We start from the raw sequence: 21,421 nt of genomic DNA, 5'->3' as shown, positions 1-21,421 counted from the left end.
CTGTGTGCAGGCCAGGTATAGGGTGGCTGCCTCAGTTTCCTCTGACATGTAGACGGCATTCCTCCTCTTACCTGTCTAAAATAAAGCCTGACTTGTTCCCCTAACTGAGAGACTCTGCAGGAATCTGGAAAGAAAGTGAAAGTGAAAGTGAAAGTGAAAGAAGTCACTCAGTTGTGTCCAATTCTTTGTGACCCCATGGACTGTAGTCTGCACCAGGCTCCTCTATCCATGGGATTCTCCAGGCAAGAGTAGTGGAGTGGGTTGCCATTTCCTTCTCTAGGGGGCAGGAATCTGGAGCTGCCCCCTATTTCCCCGGTCCCCATCCAGCTGGAACTAGTACCCACCAGCTGGGATCCTGTGTTGTAGTGCTGGCTCTTGATCACTGTGGCATCCAGACAGGTGGGCAGAAGCTCCACCCTGACGTCACCTGTTTTCACCTTATAGCAGTCTCCATTGTTCTTGCATCCTGCCACATGACTGAGCCTGGGTTAGGACACTCCCAAGAATGTCTTCTCCTTCAGAAAGCTTTTTCTTTTTTTTCCTTTGGCATGCTTCTGCCCCCAGATAGAATGGGTCCCTCCTTAGGACCTTGACAGGGCCCTTAAAAGAATCCCGTGTGTAATCTGTCTGCTTTGATGTCTCCCCCAGGGTGCCATGAATCATTTAGGGAAGCGACCATGTTTCATGCAGAGGTTGCTTTTGTATCCACATAGGACCTGTCCCTCAGTAGGTCCTCAGTGAGCAGTTGTTGACTGGGTGAATGATGACTGAGTACGTGAATCAATGAACAGACACTTGAGGGTATTTTGAGTCTTGGTTCCTGGTCCTAGTCAACAGCTGACACTCTGCAGGCCTTTGAAATTCTTCGCCCCCTCCATCCATCCATAAACTGGTAGAGTGGAGTAGCCAAAGGGGATACAATGAAATACCTGCTGAGCCAGGCGGCACATGGAAAAGTGTGAAATAGTTGAGGGAACGGCTGTAGGGTACTTCTGCACACATATAAGCGCCCATATCCAGAGCATATTTAAGCCCTGAGTTGAACAAGTGAAAGAGTTACATTTTAATGTATGTAAGGAACTTTTCAGTTCTGACAGCTTGTAATTTGATAACTTCCATTCTCTGGCTCATACTTTGCAAATCCTAAGGGGTAGGGCAATTGGACAGATTAAACAGCAGATAAGCCAAAGACCTCATGCAGAGATGGAGCTGTTGATAACAAGCCTGCCTCTGGAGCTGGCCACACGTTACTAGAATACTTGTAAACAGGCAAGGTCCAGCCACCACTTGGGAGACTAGACTATATACCTAGACACACCCAGATTCTAGAAGTTTTATGATGCTTCCATGACTGGGCAAGCGGCTGCACAGTCAGGGGAGTCACATGTGGGGTCCGGCGTGAACATTAACCAGCCGGGACTCCAGAAAGTGGTTCAGCCTGGACAGTCTGCCCAGAGATAAGCTCAGGTGAATCAGCAGAGTGAGTGGGCACGAAGGGCTGTAAAGTGTGTGTGGTTTCTGCCATAGGAAGTTCTGCCATAGCTGGGGATGAAATTGGTTCCAGAGGACTTAGTCTTGAGTGGAGGTGGAGAGGTGGAGCGTCCTGGATGCGTTCAGTTTAGTGGAAGCAAATGAGGCTACTGTTTCAGAGCCAGACATTCTTTACTTCCTGATTTCCTCTCCCTCGTGGGCCTCTGTGATAAGCAGTCTTAGTCTCATTTCCAGATGGGAAACCTGAGACTCTGAGAGGTTGTCTGAACTTCCTGATGTCACATGACAGAGGACACACGACCGAGTCATCATCTGAACCCAAGACTGTCTGAGAAACCTGTACCTAGTCAGTTGTAGTGGGGCCCTACCCAGTCAGGGCAGCCCCTTCAGTTGCCATGGAGATTGCACTCTTTCTCTAGTGACACTACTGTCCCCTGCCAATATGTTAAGATTCTTCAAGGGGATCATTCAGGAGATAGAAGAAGAATTCCAGTTCTGTAATGCAAAGTCATTTCCAGATGTCTGGTTTTCTTTGTATCCTCTTAGTTCCCCAAGAGCCTTTTTTCCCCCCCACTTTTTTGGCCATGCCTGTGGCATGTGGGATCTTAGTTCCCTGAGCAGGGATTGAACACACACCCTCTGCCTTAGAAGCACGGAATCTTAACCACTGGGCCACCAGGGAAGTCCCCTGAGAGCCTTGAATAGCGTTATTCATAAGACTCTCCCTGTCCATTCAATATCTCAAATCCCTCAGCTCTGTATCTCCCTCCGCCACCCTGCCTTAGCTCTACCTCGTTCCATCTCCTCCTAGTGGTTCTTCCTGCCTGCGTTTTCTCCCACCCCATTGTCCTCAGGATAAGCTCTAAATACCTGATAACTTTTGGGTGCTCTTATGGTCCCAGACTGAAACCTCCCCACTGTTCCCCATTCTGCTGTCCAGTTGCTGGATTCCTCTCAAACACTCAAGTCTTACCCCTGCTTACACACACACACACACACACACACACACAAACACACACATCCGTTTCTTCTCCAGCTAGAACGCTCCCAGGACTCAGCGCGAGCATCAGCTCTTCCTCTTTTCATGTCCACTCCTGCGCCCAGTCCTCTGTTCTTACCTCACAACTGTGCAGAGCAGTGATAACTTCTCAGCCCTCAAGGACTGTATCTGCTTATTGCTGAGGCTTGGAACTAGCACATTCTGACCATTGCCTACCCCAGAAATGGGTGCCTGAGTGACTGAATGGAGGAGCTCGCAAATGAAGTTTCTGGAAGGAACAGAAAAGTCTGGCCTAGGACAAGGTGAGGACCTTGGGCTTTCCCTGGGACCACTGTCCCCATTGCTGGGTGCCAGGGAACCTCTGCTCATCAGCCTCACACCTGGTGGGTCTGGCCTTCTCAGACAGCTGTGGGATGACGTAGGGAGGGGCTTCTCACCTTGCCGGGAGAAGCAGATTAGAAGGAAATTTGTTGAGGGATAAGCCTCTTAGACATGGGCCATCTGTTCCCTCTGAGCCTCCTCTCCCCACTTGTGTGTTCACTTGGACATAAACATTCCCTCCAGGATGGGGGCAGGGAAGGCAGGGGCTTTCTGGAACCAAGCTCCTCTGTTTGTGCCAGGCCCCTTGTGGGCACTTTACATCTGTCTACTTGTCGGGGCCTCACGTCAGCTTCTCTGAATAGGTCCTGGACTCTCCATTTTACAGAAACGGGAACTGACTTGACCAGATCACATGAAAATCCTGGGGAATGCTGGTGTGTCAGACCGAGACGCTTGCTCCCGTCAGTGTTCCTCACTCCCCAGCCCGCCGCCCCCTTTCATGGTTAGACTGTGCTGTGATGAAGGTGTTGCCTGCAGGAGAGGCCTCAGGGAGTGGGTTTCCCGTAGCAGACAGCTGTGTCTCAGGTCCCACCTCCTGTGCTGGTAGGAGGTCCGACGCTTTATGACCCCATGGACTGTAGCCCGCCAGGCTCCTCTGTCCACGGAATTCTCCAGGCGAGAAGACTGGAGTGAGTTGCAATGCCCTCCTCCAGGGGATCTTCCCAAACCAGGGGTCGAACCCAGGTCTCCCACATTGCAGGCGGATTCTTTATCGTCTGAGCTACCAGGGAAGCCCAAGGTCCTGCCGAAAGTCCTACCTCCTGTTTTCTCAAACAACCATGTGCCATGTGTTTTGTTTATTTATTTACAATTTGTTTCACTGCATGCTCTTTACAGCAAACATCAGAAAATCAGGCAGGGGTTCCTGCAGGGGCCGTGGGATGTGGGACAGTTAGGAGCTTAGGTGTGTCTCGGGTCAGCTGAGCCTCTTCATTGCTGGTTGGCCATTCTTGGGTCCCTGTTACCCTTCACCCTAGCAGGCTCGGAAGTCTTTGGATTTGTAGCTCTTCAGGTCACGATGGAGTCTTGACTATCCATGCGCAAGGGGCCAGATGGAGACTGAGGCTGGGTGGGCTGAACCTGGCTCGCAATGATTCTGAAGCTTGGTGGCATGATTGATACCAGGATCTGGAGTTCTGGAACTATGCCGGGGCCTTTCCTACCTGAGATGAAGCCTTCCAGCACCCTAGCTCACTGCCATGAGGCTTGAAAGGGGTAAGTGAAGCCCGTTGGTGCCTTCCTTTGATGTCTTCTTTCACTGGAATTTGTATCTCTGAAGCCAGCATGAGCCCAGAGGGACTAAGTTACTTGCTCAAGACCATACAGCAGGAAACAGGCATTCCAGAGCTTGGACTTTTGAATCCATGTTGTGGTTTTCAGAAGATTCTGGTTCAGGCTTTTCTAAAAAAATTGTGAGCACAGTCCAATACAGTAGGCAAGAAATGTTGTGTCTTTAAGAAAGGAAGCTCAGGTTCATGGGCAGAGGCTTTGCCATCAGTCCCGACTTTGAGGGGAGCACCCTGGAGGAATCTAAGGGTTCTGGGTGCCTCAAGAATTGAGCATGAGGGTTTCAGTGGTATGCAGCCTGCTTGGGGGAGCACTACACCTGTGGGAGTGCCCCAGGTACCACCCAAAAGCGGGGCTTTGGCTTGAGTTTGCATGGTCTGCAGTTTCTCATATGGTGTCCTAGGAAGGAGCAGCGAGCAGACAAGAACAGACAAGATCAGACAAGAGGCAGAGAGGCAGACAAAGTCAAGGTGGGAGAAAGGGAGAAATACAATTAAGATTAATTTTTAGATATGAAGATATGTTTTAAAAAAATCAAAGCAAGTGTCAGATCTTACCCTCCTTCTGGGATGCCCAGAGGCGGCCTTTCATTGCAAACATGACCAGCCCAGGTTATTTCTATCCCATTGGGGAGAAATCTGATTGATTACCAGAAGATGGAGGGAAGGTAGTTTATAAAGAGCAGAGTCCACTAAAATTGAGGGGTCTGGAAGGTCTGTTTTTGATGGTGGCGGAGAGAGGGTTCACCCACACCTAATTGCAGACCTTTGAACCCTCAGCTGTCTCCTCTCTGTCTCAGGTAATGTGTGTCTCAAGCTTGGTTTGCATCTTTTGATGAACCAGTCCCATTTGTGGGAGGCATAATCCATAAGGAAAGAAAAACCTGCATGCATTAAGCTAGTCTTCATAGTTTTGTTTTTAGCAGCAGAAAAAAATTCTGGAAACAGTCTGAATATCCTGTGGTAGAGAAATGGTTAATTACTAAATGGTATGTTGTGATGAAAAAAATATTTAACAGTGATAAAGCCCTGTGGCTATGAAGACTATACAGCACCTTGAAGAAAAATGCATACAATGCAATGTTAATTTTAAAAATAAAAAAACAAGGTATAATAAAAATAAAGCTAGGTAAACATGGTTTGCATGAAAAAAGGAAATACGAATGAGGATGGTTATTAAATTATGGTAATAAGGTTCTTTTCTCTGTTTTAGTTCCTGGATTATTAGTATATGCAAGGTGGTATGCTAGTTAAGAACATGGAATCTGGAGCCAGATTACTTGGATTCACAGCCCAGCTCTACCCCTTACTTACTAGCTGGGTGACCTTCAACAGCTGACTAAACTTCTCTGTGCTTTGGTGCCTTGTCTGCAATAATAAGAATAGCAATAGTATCTAACTCTGTGGATTATTGTGAGGGTTAAATGAGTTAGCAAATGTAAGTGCTGCACTGTAACTGCTATATAATTACTAGCTATACAAAAAATAAATTTAATTATCATAATTCTTCCATAACTTCATGTCTTAATCATAAATAAGTGCTAATATTGGTATAATTTTCTTTTTCTTCCTATTTGGAAGTGCTTTTGCCTTCCCATAGTGATAATCATAGTAATATACAGTGTTAACTACTCCTTTCTATTAATATCATATTGTGAGAGTTTTCTACTAGCATTTCTGATGGAGAACCATGATTTCCTGACCACTGCTTCCCCTCTACCCCCTGTCCCCACCCTCAGGCCCCAAGACTCCCTTCTCTGGTTCCTACAATAAATAATGTGGTTAACTGAGTGCAAATAAGGATAGAGTTCTCCGCCCTTCCTTTGCAATGTGACTTTGCATCTTCTCCCATCACGACAAGGGGTCTATTTCGCTGCTCCTCGAATCTGATCTGGTGACTTGCTTTGGCCCAAAGAATGAAGTGCAATGCAGGTGGACCAGTTCTGAGGCCTGAGGAGGCCTCAGGTACTTCTGCTCTGTAGAACAAGCCGGAGTTAGCCCGTCAGAGGATGACTCTTCCACACCATGTGGAAGAGAGTTCAGTTGCTCAGCTGAGATCATCCTGGCTTCATCCCACTGACCCCCTAAACATGTGAGAGAGCCTGGCTAGGCTCAGCAGAAGTACCTATCCAAACCCTTGGAAAAATGAATGAGCCCATCCAAGACTGGAAGAACGGTTCAGCTGACCTGTAGATTCATAGCAAATGATAATTACGTATCGTTTTTGGGCCACTGAAGCTGGAGGTGTTTTATTATGCAGCCGTGGCTGACAGGTATAATTACAAGGGACAAAACCGCTAATCTGAGCCCCTCTGATGGGTCCACTGGGCAGGAGGGGTACACTCTCCACCTCCTGCATCTGTTGCACTGAGCCCTGGTGTCCACCTTGCTACCTTCCAAAGTTGCCAAAACCCTCACGTCATCACACTCAAGGTCCTCAGTGGATAACCTTTGTCTCTGTAGTCTAGGCTCCTTTCTAAAGACAGGGGCAACCCCATGGTGGGGAGGAATATCTCTGTGTCCCTTTCAGCCCCTGTCTCCCACTATAGTTCAAGTCATTTTGTGGGGTTTCAAGGCAGGGAAGGTAGCATGGAGCTCTCAGGCCCTAGGAAATCTGCAAGATGGACAGGCACTCTCTCAGACCCCAAGGACCGTCCCACAAGGCCTCTCCAGCCTCCCCAGGAGTCCCGTCACTGACAGCCTCAGGACCCATGGAAGGAGGGCAGTCTGACAGAGGCTCAGTATCACAGAGTTTCCCAGCTGGTGAGGCCTAGACAGCTGTCTGTCTGACCACAGCCTAAACCTGAGACCCCTTAGGTCCCAACAGAACCAACAAATGGAACATTCCTTTAAAACAATGCTGCCATGTAGATGGTTACCAACTTTTCAAATGCTTTAGAGAAAGCCCTTTATTTTTTAGTAAATTGGTAAATAATTTACTAATTGTGTAAGTTCAGCAAATTGGCCATTTAACACGTTGATTTTTGATGATGGTTTTGTAGAATTAATCCAGTGTCCCATGCTTGCCACTTCATGTCACTGCCACGGGCCTAGCATAGCACTTGGGCAAGGCCATGCTCCGGAAAGACGTCTTCGATTGGACAGTAGGCGATATTGGCCTGTGTGTGTCACAGCTGGTGATGTCAGCTCAGGGGCATCCTCCAGGCAGCCCTAGGCCAATTTCTCTTTCAGCAGAGTGCACAGGCTCTCCTGTGTCAGTGAACCAGGGTACAGAGGCCAAACTCCCAGAGCCTGGCACGCCCGGCGCCCCTGTTATTTATTCCACAGTGGTGTGTGAGCCGCAGAGTCAGCCCCAGAAGACAGTGTAAGGGGGGTGGAACCACTACACCTGGGCATGCCCAGACTTCCTCTGCAGCCACAGCAGAGCAAGTTGACCAGATAGCTGGTGCCAGGCCAATTCCTGGCTTTATAGTCACAACCTCACTGACTATGGGGTAATAGACTATGATCATAGAGTCTCTTGTTATACCCATTCACAGGGGAGAAGACTGAGGCTTAGCAGAGCTGAAGGACCTGCTCAAGGATGCATATCTAGTCACTGGTAGAGCTGAGATTCCAACCCAGACAGAGCTTCCCTTCCAGGAATTCTGCAATCTCCCTCGGGCACCTGCGTGTCTCTGTAAATATGATGAGGAAACGCCTTTCTCTGCAGGAGGCAGTTGTTGCAATGGAAAGAGATGGACAGACCCAAGTTTCTGGCTCTGCCTCATAACCTTTCTGAGCCTCAGTTTCAAACCTGTAAAATGGACCGTGCTGCCCTGGGGTGGTTCCAAGGATTTAAATGAGACTGCATGATAGGGACCTAGTAAAAATGCTTGCTTTGCCCTTCTTGTTCTAAGTTGCTTGCAGATCCCTGCCATGGAATTGGGGGATCTGTATGTACACTATGTACACTGATAGAAATCCAGACTCAGGATGGGAGCCACACACTTAGATTATTCTGAAGTATTGTGTAGCTTAAAAAAAAGAAAGAGCTGCTCTTGTGCACAAGGAGTTAACCCTGCTGTGTTTCCTATGAATTGTGTGTGCGTGCATGCACATACATTTTCAACTTCTCTTTTCTTTATTGTAACAAAAAACATTTTCACAGGGAATTCCCTGGTGGCTTAGTGGTTAGGATTTTGGGCTTTCAGTGTTGTGGGAAGTCATTCTGGCTTATACATGTGCTAACTTGAATTTTATGCTAAATAAAATAGCCTTTGTGTGCCTATCAAACATACATTGTACATCTGCTTTGAATATTTTTTAAAAAAGGGCACTCTGACCAGAAGTAAAGAATATCCAAGTTTAAAGTGTAGATTAAATGTTCCCCTTCCTAGGACACCAATGCTAATCCTCTGATGATAAGACCCTCTTCCCAGGTACCAAGGCCATATTGACTTGCTGTGTACAGGTTGGTCTGGTTTTTTCCTCCTAAAAAAATCCTTGAAGAAATGTGACCCTGACTTGTTTAATGGTCTTATTCTGACAAGATATGAAACTGGTGAAAACTCTGCTTCTCTTGGGCAGTTTCTCAAGAGTCAACTGGGAAGCAGGCTTCTGGCTAGTGTTCAGTTTAGCCCAAATACAACTCTTTTCTATTCTTACTCTTGATTGTTTATTGATTATTTTCATTGACAAGTGCTCCTGAGCAAGTTCATCCTGGGGAGGGCATAGCTTGGCCTCCTCGTTGGGAGGGACTCAGGGAAACAGCTCTCCTCTGCCAGGCTGGGGCCTCCAGGGAGAGCCGGGCTGCAACCAGTCAGCCAGCCAGCCTAGGTGGGGGCCTTACACTTGGGTTCAGGGTGTGAGAACCGGTTATTTTTACCCAGCCCCAGTGGGATGTGATGCCACTCTGGAAACGGGGGCTGTCAGCTTTTCCAGAGAAGTGGCCCGAGGCTGAGCCATGCAGCCTGCCCCCCTCCCTCTGCTTCACACCCAGGCCTCCCCTTGGCACACAGAACTCTTGACATCTAGGAGGGGTGTGGAGGCTCCAGCTCTGGTCACGGGCTCCCTGAGCCATGGCCCCAGAGGAGTCAGCAGAGCTGGGCCTTCTTAGACCCCTGAGATGGGGTTTTAGGCTGCACAGACTAAGTGGGGGATGGGGGACAGGAACCCTGGGTTTTCCCTGGGGGACTCTGCCTGCCCCAGGCCCTAGGACCTTCTACCAAAGGCCAGCCAAGGTTCAGCCGTCCCAGCCTTGCATCCTGGGGCAGGCATGCAACTCCCGTGCACCAGCCTGCCTGGCCTGGTGCCCCAGTACTGGGAGCTGGGTGCCTGCAGCCCTCTGTTGGCCTCGCTCCCTCACCCCTCAATACCCTTGCCCCCCCCAGACCTTGTAGGAGAGGGCAGCCTTGCTCTTTGAGGCCTCACCCTGGCAGGGAGTCCAGCTCTGCACCCCAGGCTGACGCCTGGGATGGGTGCTGCCTGCCTGCAGCTCGGGACTCCTTGGACCTGTGCGCCCCATCTCCTCTGGTCACCCCACCTCATGGGCCAACTCACTCACCAGGCCAGCCCTGCCTTGGTTCATAGCTTCTCCGAGCACCTCACAACTCCCCGTCTGCTCTGTATTCATGCCTGCCGTTTCCCCTCCTGCACCGTCCCTTCCACACTCCTCCTGCTAGTTCCTTGGTCTTCTTTCGGGTCTCACAAAGGTTGGCCCCTCTGATGCCTCCCACCCAGGGTAAGGACCTTCTCCATCCCATTTTCTAATTGCATCCTATTCTTTCTCTTGAGGGAATGTATTCAGTTTAAGGTGATTAATCTGTTGACTTTTTTTTTGGGGGGTGGGCAGGTCAGTTTCCCCCACTAGACTAGAAAGATCCATGAGGCCAAGATCACATCTGCTCATGCCTTCTCCACAAAAGGGCTTGATGCCAGGAATGGAGGGTGGGTGGGCAGGGGATGCATACACAGCCTGTCCCACAGTCTCCCCAGGGCCTTTGCTTACACCTGGGCAGTTGTGCGGTGCTTACCTTTCTGGGTCATCAGGTCAGGGCCCGGAATTCGGGGACAGCAGGGCTTGCCTTTTCCGGGCTTGGCATGATGCCTCGGGTGTCTTCTCCCTGAGAGGGGACATAGGAAAAGAGTCCCTCCCTTAGCACACTTGGGGACACTGGGGACAGGGTCTGTGCAGGAGGGAACTTCAGCTCCCAAGGCCAAGGGTTCGGGAATATTTATTCAGGGAAACTCAGGATGGGTCAGGCTACAGGAGGATCCAGGGAGAGTGGGCCTTGAGGCTATCTCTTTTCCATAAATAACGAAGTCAATGTGGGGAGATACTCTGCCCTCAGAATATGTTCTCCTCATCTTCCTGCCCAAGAAACAGTTCAGCACCATCACTCAGAAGTATCTATGCCCTTGGGACTTCCCCGGTGGTCAGTGACTAAGATTCTGTGCTCCCAATATAGGGGGCCCAGATTCCATCCCTGGTCAAAGAACGAGATCCCTCATGTTACAGCTAAGAGTTTGCAGGTGGCAACTAAGACTGGTGCAGCCAAACTAAAGAAGCAAATTTTTTTTTTAAGAAGAATTGTCTATGCCCTTTGACATAGTAATTCTCTCCCCTCGGAAATCTAGGAAAATTAGCTGCAGTAGAGGAAATGTTTTATACAGACCCATGTTTTTACTGTGTACTTAAAATAGCTCAAAGTTGTGAATAATTTAAATATCTAAACATGTAAATTCATCACAGTACATTCATGTAGTGGCAAGTTATACCTAAAATTATTAGTTAAATAACACCATTTTGGGGAATCTGGTAGAGATGCTCCTAGGATAGGAAACTTAATGAGGAAACATTGATCTTCACTGAATTGTCATTAAGGTAGCAGTGGTAATCTCTAACATGTCCAACAGAAGAGGTCTGATAAGTCATGTTGCTATGGGCCGTGTTTATGAGGAACTCTAATCACTGTTTTCCATGTTGTATATGTGGCAATGTTCATTGCAGAAATTTTAGAAAGTGAATACTTTTTATAATCCTACCGCTCAGACAGAGATGGTTGCTGTTGACATTCTGGTGTAAATGCTTCCAGATTTCGATCGTAAACATTTTTGGTGACTATAATAATAACAGTGATAAAACAAGACACAAGACCGAACATGCAGAGAGATATCCATTACAAAGATGCTTGTAAGCATACTGAAAAGAAATAAACAAAATGTTGAACATGGCCATTCTTGAGTAATCAAATTATGGGTGTTTTTCACCCTGGTATTTATTTCTATATCCCCAAATTCAGATAAATGTTAAAATAACCATAACTGTTAAAAAAAAAAAAAAACCAGCAAACAGTTTTTAGAGGGTTAGGCAAGAGAAAAAGTTCAAAATACACAGCAATCTGAATTGAGAAAGACAGGAGAGCTAAACACTCGTACCATAACAGTGCAAGGGCCGTGTGCCCCGGTTCTAAATGAACATGCCTCCCCACCACATTTTCATCCCATCTGCCACAGGCGTAGATTTGGGGGTGTTCAGACCCAGATGGTCTACTAATTAATGTATCCACTCATTCAACACAAGTTGACTGCATAATGCATATCAGAGTGGCTCCAGGACTTCCAGCGAGGTAGGAATTAGGTGCAGTGCAAGCAGTGTGCTTACCACACAGACACAAAACCTCTTCCTTCTACTTAGTGTGTGGGTGTTTGGGGAGCTGGGGCTGTGGACAGATTGCGGGGTTTAAGCCTTCTGAGCCTCCCTCTGGTGCTGCTACGGTGCATAGAGGTGCCATATGGGTTCAGGGGTGATGTCTTTCAGGGCCCAGGAGTGCCTACCCTCCATTTCCTGATTCCCACCACCCCAGACCACAGAATCCCTGCCCAGGGACCGGCACCCTGGGTGGGGGCAGGGGAGAGTCCTACCTTCTGCGGAGAAGACGGACAAGCAGAGAAGCAGGATGCAGAGCAGGCTGGTGAGGACTAGAAATCTCATGGTGGCGGGACAGGAACCTCACGACCCGGGGAGGCTGCTGTGCTTCAGAAGTCCTCCCTCGGGGCCACCTGGGGACTTTATAGAGCAGCAGAGACAGAGGTGTTTCCCAGTGGGCAGGGCACCAGCAGCCTTGGAATTCTCATACAGGGTAGAGTCAGCCCCTCCCAGGAGGAAAAAACCCAAACCAGCTTTTCGAGAAGTTGAGAGCATTTCATGAACTGTAACACGCAAAGCTATAAATGCCCAGCCCCAGGAGGGAGCTCCCAGGCCTGGCTTCAGAAAGCTCCTGGGAGGGAAGAGTCATTTCCCAGGGTTGAACATTAACTTTTAGTGTCAGTAATCATTCTATCAAACACAGATTTTCCTGTTTCTTCCTTGGATGTGGCAGGGAGGATCATAAAATCCTTTGCAAAATCTCAGGGGAAAAGTCTTCAGCAGTGAGTGAAAAATAGGGAGCACAGGGCGAGGAATCAGACAGCCTGGGTTTGAGTCCTTGGCCTGCCACATATCCATGGTGTGTCCTTGAAGTGAAAGTCGCTCAGTCATGTCCGACTCTTTGCGACACCGTGGGCTGTAATAGTCCATGGAGTTCTCTAGGCCAGAATACTAGAGTGGGTAGCCTTTCCCTTCTCCAGGGGATCTTCCCAACCCAGGGATCGAACTCAGGTCTTCTGCTTTGCAGGCGGATTCTTTACCAGCTGAGCCACCAGGGCAGCCCAGGTGTGTCCTTGAACTTGCCATCAAATGTCTTTGAGTCTGCTTCATATCTGTGAAATGGGTACAGTGCTTTCTTTCCCCCAAACCTGAACAAGGACATGTGTGAGGAGCCAGCTGAAACACGCGAGGTACTTGTCCAACTGGAAAGGAGATGGATTGGTGGCTGCACCTTGATGGGTATTTAAGATAGTAATGAAACAAAAGAACATGCAGGTTAAGGATTAACGTGAGAAAAGACGTGAAGAAAGAACATCCTATGACAGCAAGCATGGGGGAAAGTTGGTCAATGGCACAGGTGGCTTGAGAGTCACCTACTCATCGGATACACTTCATGGGCTCGGCTCTGTACCTGGCCCGAGGGACAAGGAAGACACTGTGACTGGTCTCGGGGAGCTTCTGTTGGAGGCAGTCACGCAGACACACAGAATTTGCATTTGCCCTTGTGATATCATGTCTATCTGTCCTTTGCCTTAATAAGTGTGCCCTTCTCACCAAAGAGCTGGCTCTGGTTCCCAGCATTGAAGGGCATGTGGAGAGATGGTAGTATCAGGTTCAACTCTCTAGGATTGCCTTGGTTTCAGGCAGTCAGTTCAGACAATACCTACGACCTGGGACTGGCCCTCTTCTCTTGTTAGAGATTAGACATTCAATTTAGATTACATTCTGACAGCTTCCTGAGCAAACTGCCTGGTCAGGGGATTTCAGACAGTCAGCCTGTATACTTTGATGTGTTTTCAAAACCTTTAAAACCAGTTCACACAAGGAAACTAGTTGGAGCCACTGAGCGTAAGGACCAAATGTCATACTGTGTTAGTTACTTGCCCGGCCCCTGCCTCATTCCCTTTCCAGGCTGTGTTCTGAATCCTGCTGGCTGTGCTGAGTGGGCAGTGGCAGAGGGTATGATCAGAAAGACCCAAGGGGTCTACCAAGGGTGGCTTCAGAGCTGGTGCCCAGGAGAGGCATTGTAGGAAGGAGAGGCTGAAAGAGGATGGGGCTGGTCTTGAGGCTGCATTCAGCAGCCTGCACATTGTTCTCTCTTAGATTGCTTGTTATAGGTTCCTAAACTCAGCAAAGTTTCCTGAAGATGCTTACTAAGATTGCGATTACATCCATGACCCACATCAAGCACTTTACCACTATTTTATCTAATTTTTATCTGGGGTTACTTGGGGTGCCACCGAGTTCTCTGGGCAACAGCATACCGTTGGCTGCCACTCACCCGTTACCTGCTGAAACAGGCACTCTTTGCATTGGCATGGTTCCTTTTTCCTTTTGGCAAACCATCATCAGAGGTGAAAGGAACAAGCTACTTGGCAGAGGAAGTAGAGACTAGCCAAGCTGAACTCTCACTGCTTAGCAGTGGTGCAGAGGTTAGGAGAGAGTCAACCCTGAATAATCACTGGAAGGACTGATGCTGAAGCTGAAGCTCCAATACTTTGGAGCTCTTCCCTGATGGGAAGAGCCGACTCATTGGAAACAACCCTGATGCCGGGAAAGGTTGAAGGCAAAAGGAGAAGGGGGCAACAGAGGATGAGATGGTTGGATGGCATCACCAACTCAGTGGATATAAATCTGAGCCACTTTGGGAGATAGTGGAGGATAGGGAAGCCTAGCATGCTGCAGTCCATGGGGTCGCAGAGAGTCAGATATGACTGAGTGACTGAACAACCCCCACCCAGGCTAGGGAAGAGATTTGTTGAGATTCACACTCTAACTAAAGCCAGGACTTGGGTACTTTTCTCAGAACCCTCAGCCACTCAGCCAGAGAGTCAGAAATAGACATTAGGTTTTTCAGGATGGCTTTTTTGTCACCGTAGGACAGAGCCATGCGGGCACTGAACAGTTAAGAGCAAGAAGAACTGGCAGTCTCAGGAGACTGTTACTTATACACTCACACATACGATTCACAGATTCTCAGGTGTTCCTGGGACCATATGTTTAAAGAGAAGAGCAGATTCAGATGTCAGAATTCCACCTCCTTTTTAAATGCTTCTAAAAAATTACTGAAGCAATCTCTGATGCATTCATTTGAATAACACAGGGTATTAAGTATAAATTCCATCTGAAATCCCACTCCCCAGAGACAATTCCTGTTCACAGATTTTTCACCTGCTTTTTTTTTTAACATTTCAAAGATAGCTGTCAACTTCTTTAAAAAAGGAAGAAACACCTCTGACTCTTTAGAATATTTGAAATCTCATGTTGAACTGAGAGAGGTGAAAATGAGACGCATTTTAGCAGGAACACCTGTTAGTTTTTAAGCACATGAAGTTTGGGTACAAAAATAATCAAATTTGAGGCTTTGAATCCTTTCCAAAGATGAACTGGAACACTTGGCAGCCTTCCTGAGAAATAAGTCTCCGGAGACACACCTAACACACAGGGGAATTTACAAGGAAGAAAATATTTTCAAGTTAAGTCTGTGATTTCTGAGGTCAATTAGGAAAATGTCTGAAGCCCTTTATGGTAAGAACATTCTGGCTCGTGTTCCTCACTTCACTCTTGGTCATCATGCTTTTCCTCAAAGATGCTTTATGGACCCCATGATTGATCAGAAATGACTCTCTCTCTTTTATTTGCCCAGCAAATTACAGGTCAGTTTATAATACAGGGAGGGGGTCAACATCTGGTGTGGTCCTTCAGTTGTTTTCTAATTTAATTCTCCTCCCACCTTAGGGATGCAGGCATTTCATTTCCATCTTGCAACAAGGGAAAGGGAAGTTTTCTTTCACCTAAACATGTTATGGAACTTCTCACCTGGAACCAGGTCTTGTGCCTCCAAAGCTGAGGTTCTTTCCTGACTTGGTTCCATAAGCACTCGTTAGTTGGAAATAATCCACAAAATTAATGTTAAGTTTACATGTCATCCTCAAACCGCACCCAAACCTGATACTTTCTCTATTTTTTACAGCTAATCTGAACTTTCTCATGAGCCTCCAACCCACTGGTTCTTGCCTGCCTCTGGGTTGCACTGTGGCCGGGGTCAAGACTGGTGGATCCAGGGTCTGCGGCCTCCACCTTTGCCCTCACTGGTCCCCTCAATGATGCTGTGAATCCTCCCACTACTCCTCTTGCCTTCCTCCCGTTGCCTACCCACAGTCACGGCTGTGGGCTACCCTGTCTCATCATGGTGGCTGTCAGCAGACCCGTGGGCTCCTCCACGGGCACATGCCAGAAAATGATCTCTTCTCCCACACCATGAAGCCACCCGAGGAGACTAGAAGGCACTGTCTTCTCCATCCTACGGCCACTCTGTGCGGGCGCTGTAGCTCCTGTGAAGCCAGCATCTCTGAGTCTCTAACGGGACTAGTCCCTTGGCTTTCTGCTTTCTCACTGGAGTTCCTGGCCTCTCGCCTCCACCCCTTCACACCCACCACATGGTTTTAGTCTGGAGTAGGGGACTCAGGACACTGGCCATCGCTGTCTCCCTACCTTCCCCTACACTTGTGAAAAGCCCAGGCTCTACAGCCACGTGATCCAGGCTCTAAGTGGAGCCCTGCCGTACAGTCTAAGCTGTGTGACTCTGGACAAGTTGCTCAACTCCCCTGTTCCTGTTTTTCTGCTCCTCTGTAAAACAGTAGTTGGAGAACAAGAGATCCCTTTGATGAAAGTGGGATGGTAAAGCATCGTGTTATATGAAAAGGAGTTTTTGTTCCATTAGGCAGTCAGCTGCCAGCAGTGGAGTGCATAGCTTTCCCTTCCCTTTTCAATAGCAACCTGTCTCCAAGAAATACTAACCTCCCACTTGTGTTCAAGAATGTACTAAGCTTCCACGTCAAACAATGACTGTCTTTTCTTGCCACGATTCAGGGCAAAGAAAAAATAAGCACACTGAAATTCAGGTCTAAATGACTGACAGCAGACCCACTGATGAATGAGGACCTTGATGGAGAAGGGTGAGAGGACCAGCGGAGTAGGTGCCATTAACTTGGGCGGTACAGAGGGGGAGGATGCTAAGATTTTCCACTTTTGCCAGCACTCAGAGCTGAAGAATTGCAGGTAGGGTTGGGATGGATCCTGTTTGTCAGCATCTCTTCTGTGCTTTGCAAGTTTGGTAGCAGGCTTCCCAGAAGAGAGGTGTCACCTTCCCTTACTCTCGCCCCCACACCCAGCATCACCAGGACCAGGTGGATGCGTAAGGTGCGGCCCGAGCTGTGTGTCCTGGCTAAACTTCAACCCTGACATCACTGCAGACACAGCACATCAGCACTTCAAGGGCCTTGAAGGCTCTGGGTTCAGTCCCACTCAGGCGAGACGGTGCCAAAGGCCACAGGGTGGAGAGAGGTTCTGCTCTCCCGCTAAGTTTCTAAAATCGGAAAAGCTTCTTTTAAAGTGTTTCAATGTATTTTCTCTCCCTATGGACCTTCCTTTCGAAAAAACTACTTGTGTATCTGACTCTTGGTGACCCCATGGACTGTAGCCCTTGAGGCTCCTCTGTCCATGGGATTTCCCAGGCAAGAATACTGGAGTGGGTTGTTTTCTTATCAAGGGGATCTTCCCAACCCAGGGATCAAACCTGTGTCTCCTCCATTGGCAGGCAGATTCTTTACCACTGAGCCACCAGGGAAGCTCCCCCCGCCCCCAAACTATTTAGGGGCAGATATAATGTACTGGAAAAGATAATGAACACCGCATTTCCCTTCCAAATGCCCATTTTTCTGCCACTCAGAATTAACAAGAGTGAAAATCTTGTCATAATTTCTCCAACTTTTTTTTGGTCATGCCTCAGGGCATGCAGGATCTTAGTTTCCTAACCAGGATTGAACCCATGCCCCACACAGTGGAAGCTCAGGGTCCTAATCATTACACTGTCAGAGAAGACCCCAACTTCTTTTTAAAATGCTCCTTCTACTTAAATGAGGTAGGTGATCGCACTTCTGTCTTTTCTGAAGCACCCAGTACAATGGTGACATAACATGTGAGCACACAATTAGGCCCAGACGCATTTGGTTTGCAGGCAGAGGCTGGGTTCTCTGCAAAGTAGGTCAGGATACTTCCCATGATGCCTTCTGTGGAGGCCGCCCCAGACATGGCCCTTCCATCAAAGCTGGGAGACCCCTCCAGCTACCAACCCTTCTGCGGTATGCAGGACATCTGTGTTCCTGTGAGCACGTACCTAATTGCTCCTTCTCTGAACTCCTGGAGCCTTTAGTCTGGATAATGCTTTTGTAGTTTCTGAATAATTACTTCTCAATTACCTTGGTTTGTCTGTTGCCGTTTCTCCTATTTTAACAACTTGTTACCAAATACAGTGACTATCTCTTCACCTGACTTCTTAAAAAAGTGAGGTGTAAAGATTAATGCTATTGTGTATAGCCCCGAAATTTCCCACCAATGGTAAAGGCTTGTCTCCAGCATTCCCTGCTCATAGGTCACCAGGGCCAGGGCCAGTGGCTGTCTCTATTTGAGAGCTCTTCTGGCCACCACCCATCGCCTCTGCCCATCTGATGCTGTCTTCTAGCTGACAAGTTTCCAGCCAAGCTTTGACAGGAGGGCAAAAACCGGTCTCCTTCATTGTGGTTTGTTTCCACAGTTGGTGCTAGTTCATTCCTTCAAGCAGTACCAAACTGAACCAACTTGTTAATTCCCTACTCTCCTTATGAACATATCATACCAAAGCACAAAAGCTTTCTTTCTCAGCTACCACTGGCCTTTCTGTTCAGAAGTCATCCTGCATTGCTGGGAAATCAGTCCATTCAGCCTGTGTTAAGTACACGACTGGGTGGGGCCAGGTTGTTCATACTTTTCTTGTGGAAGATTCCCTCTGAATCATCAGATCCCTGTTCTTACAGGACAATGAACTATGAGAAATGGAAAACAAATCACTGAGAACTACCATTATTTCTTCAATTCTAAGATGCCACTGATTTAAAGATAAGCTATTTGGTTTTGTGGGGAAAAAAATTACAAAATCAAGTACACGTTTCAGAAATGAAGTGTGAAAAATACTGCATCTGAGAACAGGCAGCATGACTAACACGCTAATATATCAAGACATGACACCCTTCCTAGGAGATCATCATTAGAACCTCAGGTTACCAAGCCCTGTGACGCTATGTAAAACTGCCCTGGGGTGCACAGGTGAGCAGACCACCTTTTCCAGGCACGTGGAAGGTCAGGCTGGAAGAATGGTCACCTGATACCACACTTAACTGGTGATCAGGCAGATTTTAACAAGTCCTTAGTGGAAAGCATTTGTTTTAAATATTTAAAAATTGTCTGAATTTGCCCAGTTGTGATATTGAATATCACGTTAGTCACGCCAGAAAAAAAACAATCCTGTATTTCTGGGTGTAGTCACAGAGACCCTCCCTTCCCTCACCCAAGGGCTTCCAACTGCAGCCAGTAAGGCTGCAACACAACTTCTCAGTTGAAGGCAGAGAACTGAGAGGCCCCCTTGAGGGCTGATATTCCATTAGGTAAAGAAGCAACAAGCTATGAGCAAAGTAGAGTGGAATGCCGAAGCGGAAGGGAACACACACTGCTGGTCCTGCCATGGTGCTAACAGAGCAGCCCTGTGTAGTATCAGCTAAGAGTATAAACCTCCTTCTTCCATCAGACTTTTCACTTATTTCATCTTTGCAATAGACACAAAACGCTCCTTTTGCTATTTTCAAGTGTTAATAATACTAACTTTCTTCATCTTCCTGAACTATTTCAAAAAATACAAAGTCCTCAAGATCATAACTTTCATCTTTTCCTGAAAATGGCTTCCATTTTGAGTGCTAGCTAAACTGAGTACATTTAAGGAGGATTTCATCTTACTGATTACATCAACCTTAACTAAATGGCTCGCTTTGTAGCTGGACTGGGCAATACAAAAGTGTTTCTGGTCCTCTATATAATAGGATCTAGGAAGTAAAACATCGGTTACCATCCATTTACCCTTCAATGATATCAATGCCTTTTGAAAACACTAAAATTCTAACGTTCTAGGTATTAGTCTTTTCAGCTAAACCTCAACCTATTTAACTAGTACAGAGTTTTTGATTATCAAATAGGACTTCAGCTCTACGGCATTCATCACAAACTTACCAGTATAACTAGTTAACTCTACCACTTTATCTTTCCCAGTTTTGACCTTGTGTGGGTGCGAAGACTGAACCTGTGGGCTTTGGTTTACTCCTCTGCAAAATGGGGGAAGCAGTGCTTGGCTTGAAGGAATGTTATGATCATACAAAGGATAGCATACAACATGGAAAAATTTCAACTGTCGTTAGCTATTAACAACATACTTGGATCCTCCTATCCTTTTTGAATGATACAGATCTTGGGTGTATTCAATTTCAGGGACTTTAACTGGGACACATCCTACACAGATGAACAATTTTAAGAAAAACATGCCTGCCTTTCTTCCCAGTTCCTAACAATTAAAATGCACATAAAATACTCAAAAGTCCAGGGCTCTAGGCCCAGCCGACACCACCAGCTGTGAGCAGGAAATCGGGCTTCACATCTTGCCATCCCCCCATGTCTCTGCCCTGACTTCATTGTATTGCTGCTGTGTAAAATGCCCTACCTTTTTTATGTGCTGTTAACTATGTTTACCCTTGAAGACTTCCTCCTTGGACATCTTAGAAACACTTTGTTCACTTCTCTTATGACACTCATCACAATAGACTGGCTGTGTTTACATGAGGTTGCTGTGTTTTAGAAGGCAATTTCTACTTATTATTGTCTCCCCTGGGTCCTGTTAGCATGGTGCCTGCTATACTCACACCTTCTGAATGTTCATTAGATACCATTCTAAGCAAACCAAACAGGCCTTTATTATTTTGTGTGATTTTTTGAAATCACATATCTCAGTTATCCTTTAACCAGGTGTTTTAGAAAATGAAAAACAGATTTTTGCCCCCCTAAAGCCTATCAATCAGTAGGTCTCCACTCTTCCCTTTGAGTCATGTAAAGGGGAAAAAACCAAAAACCCAGTGGTATGTTAACAGGAGACAGGGAACTAGAGATTTTCTACTATTATCATTTTAGACCTACTATAATATTTTAATTTGTAAGTATTCATATTTTATAAAACTCACTTTATATTGAAAAGTCTTCATTGTCTTATCTACAATAAAATAACGCCCCCCCCCCGATTTTCAAGATAAGCCTTTGCCTGATACCCAGTGTTGAGATTACATCATTTTGCATTCTGTATGATACCATGCAAACATAAGGATATAAACTGTGAATTCTAAAACATGACTGACAACAGGACCTGTAAGATTACACTTTAAGACCAAAACTAAGGTAGACAAGGGAAAACAAATAGATGTTTCACAGTTCTTAAAAAAAAAAAAAAAAGCCCCTTCAAAACCAGTCAGCAACAGCAAGTAAAGCTTAGACAGTGTTTACTGAATGCCCAAACATTTCACCTTAACCCTATCAGGTATTTCTGTTGTCATCTTCATTTTACAGATGAGGAAATGAGGGAGAGGTGATATAATCTGCCTGCAGTCACAAAAGGAATAGAGGAGTTAGGGTTCAAATAAATGCAGTCAAGCTGGAAGTACCATGGTTATACTTATGACATACTGTAGCTCAGTGGTCAACAATCTGGCTGCCAATGTAGGAAGACGCATGTTCAACACCTGGGTGAGGAAGATCCCTTGGAGA

At 47.0% G+C, this 21,421-nt stretch overlaps 1 long non-coding RNA gene across 1 annotated transcript; it reads right to left on the bottom strand.

Moving 5' to 3' along the window:
• Positions 1 to 3,665: 3,665 nt before the first annotated feature.
• LOC136158149 (uncharacterized) lies at positions 3,666 to 12,308 on the bottom strand. The gene is made up of 3 exons (XR_010661321.1): positions 12,025 to 12,308; positions 10,134 to 10,223; positions 3,666 to 4,558 (listed from the first exon to the last, which is right to left on the bottom strand). It is a non-coding gene; the product is annotated as an uncharacterized lncRNA (long non-coding RNA).
• Positions 12,309 to 21,421: the final 9,113 nt, after the last annotated feature.

This window comes from Muntiacus reevesi, chromosome 2, assembly GCF_963930625.1.
Source record: "Muntiacus reevesi chromosome 2, mMunRee1.1, whole genome shotgun sequence".
NCBI classification, from domain to species: Eukaryota; Metazoa; Chordata; class Mammalia; order Artiodactyla; family Cervidae; genus Muntiacus; species Muntiacus reevesi.
This window is presented reverse-complemented; position numbering and strand designations above follow the sequence as displayed.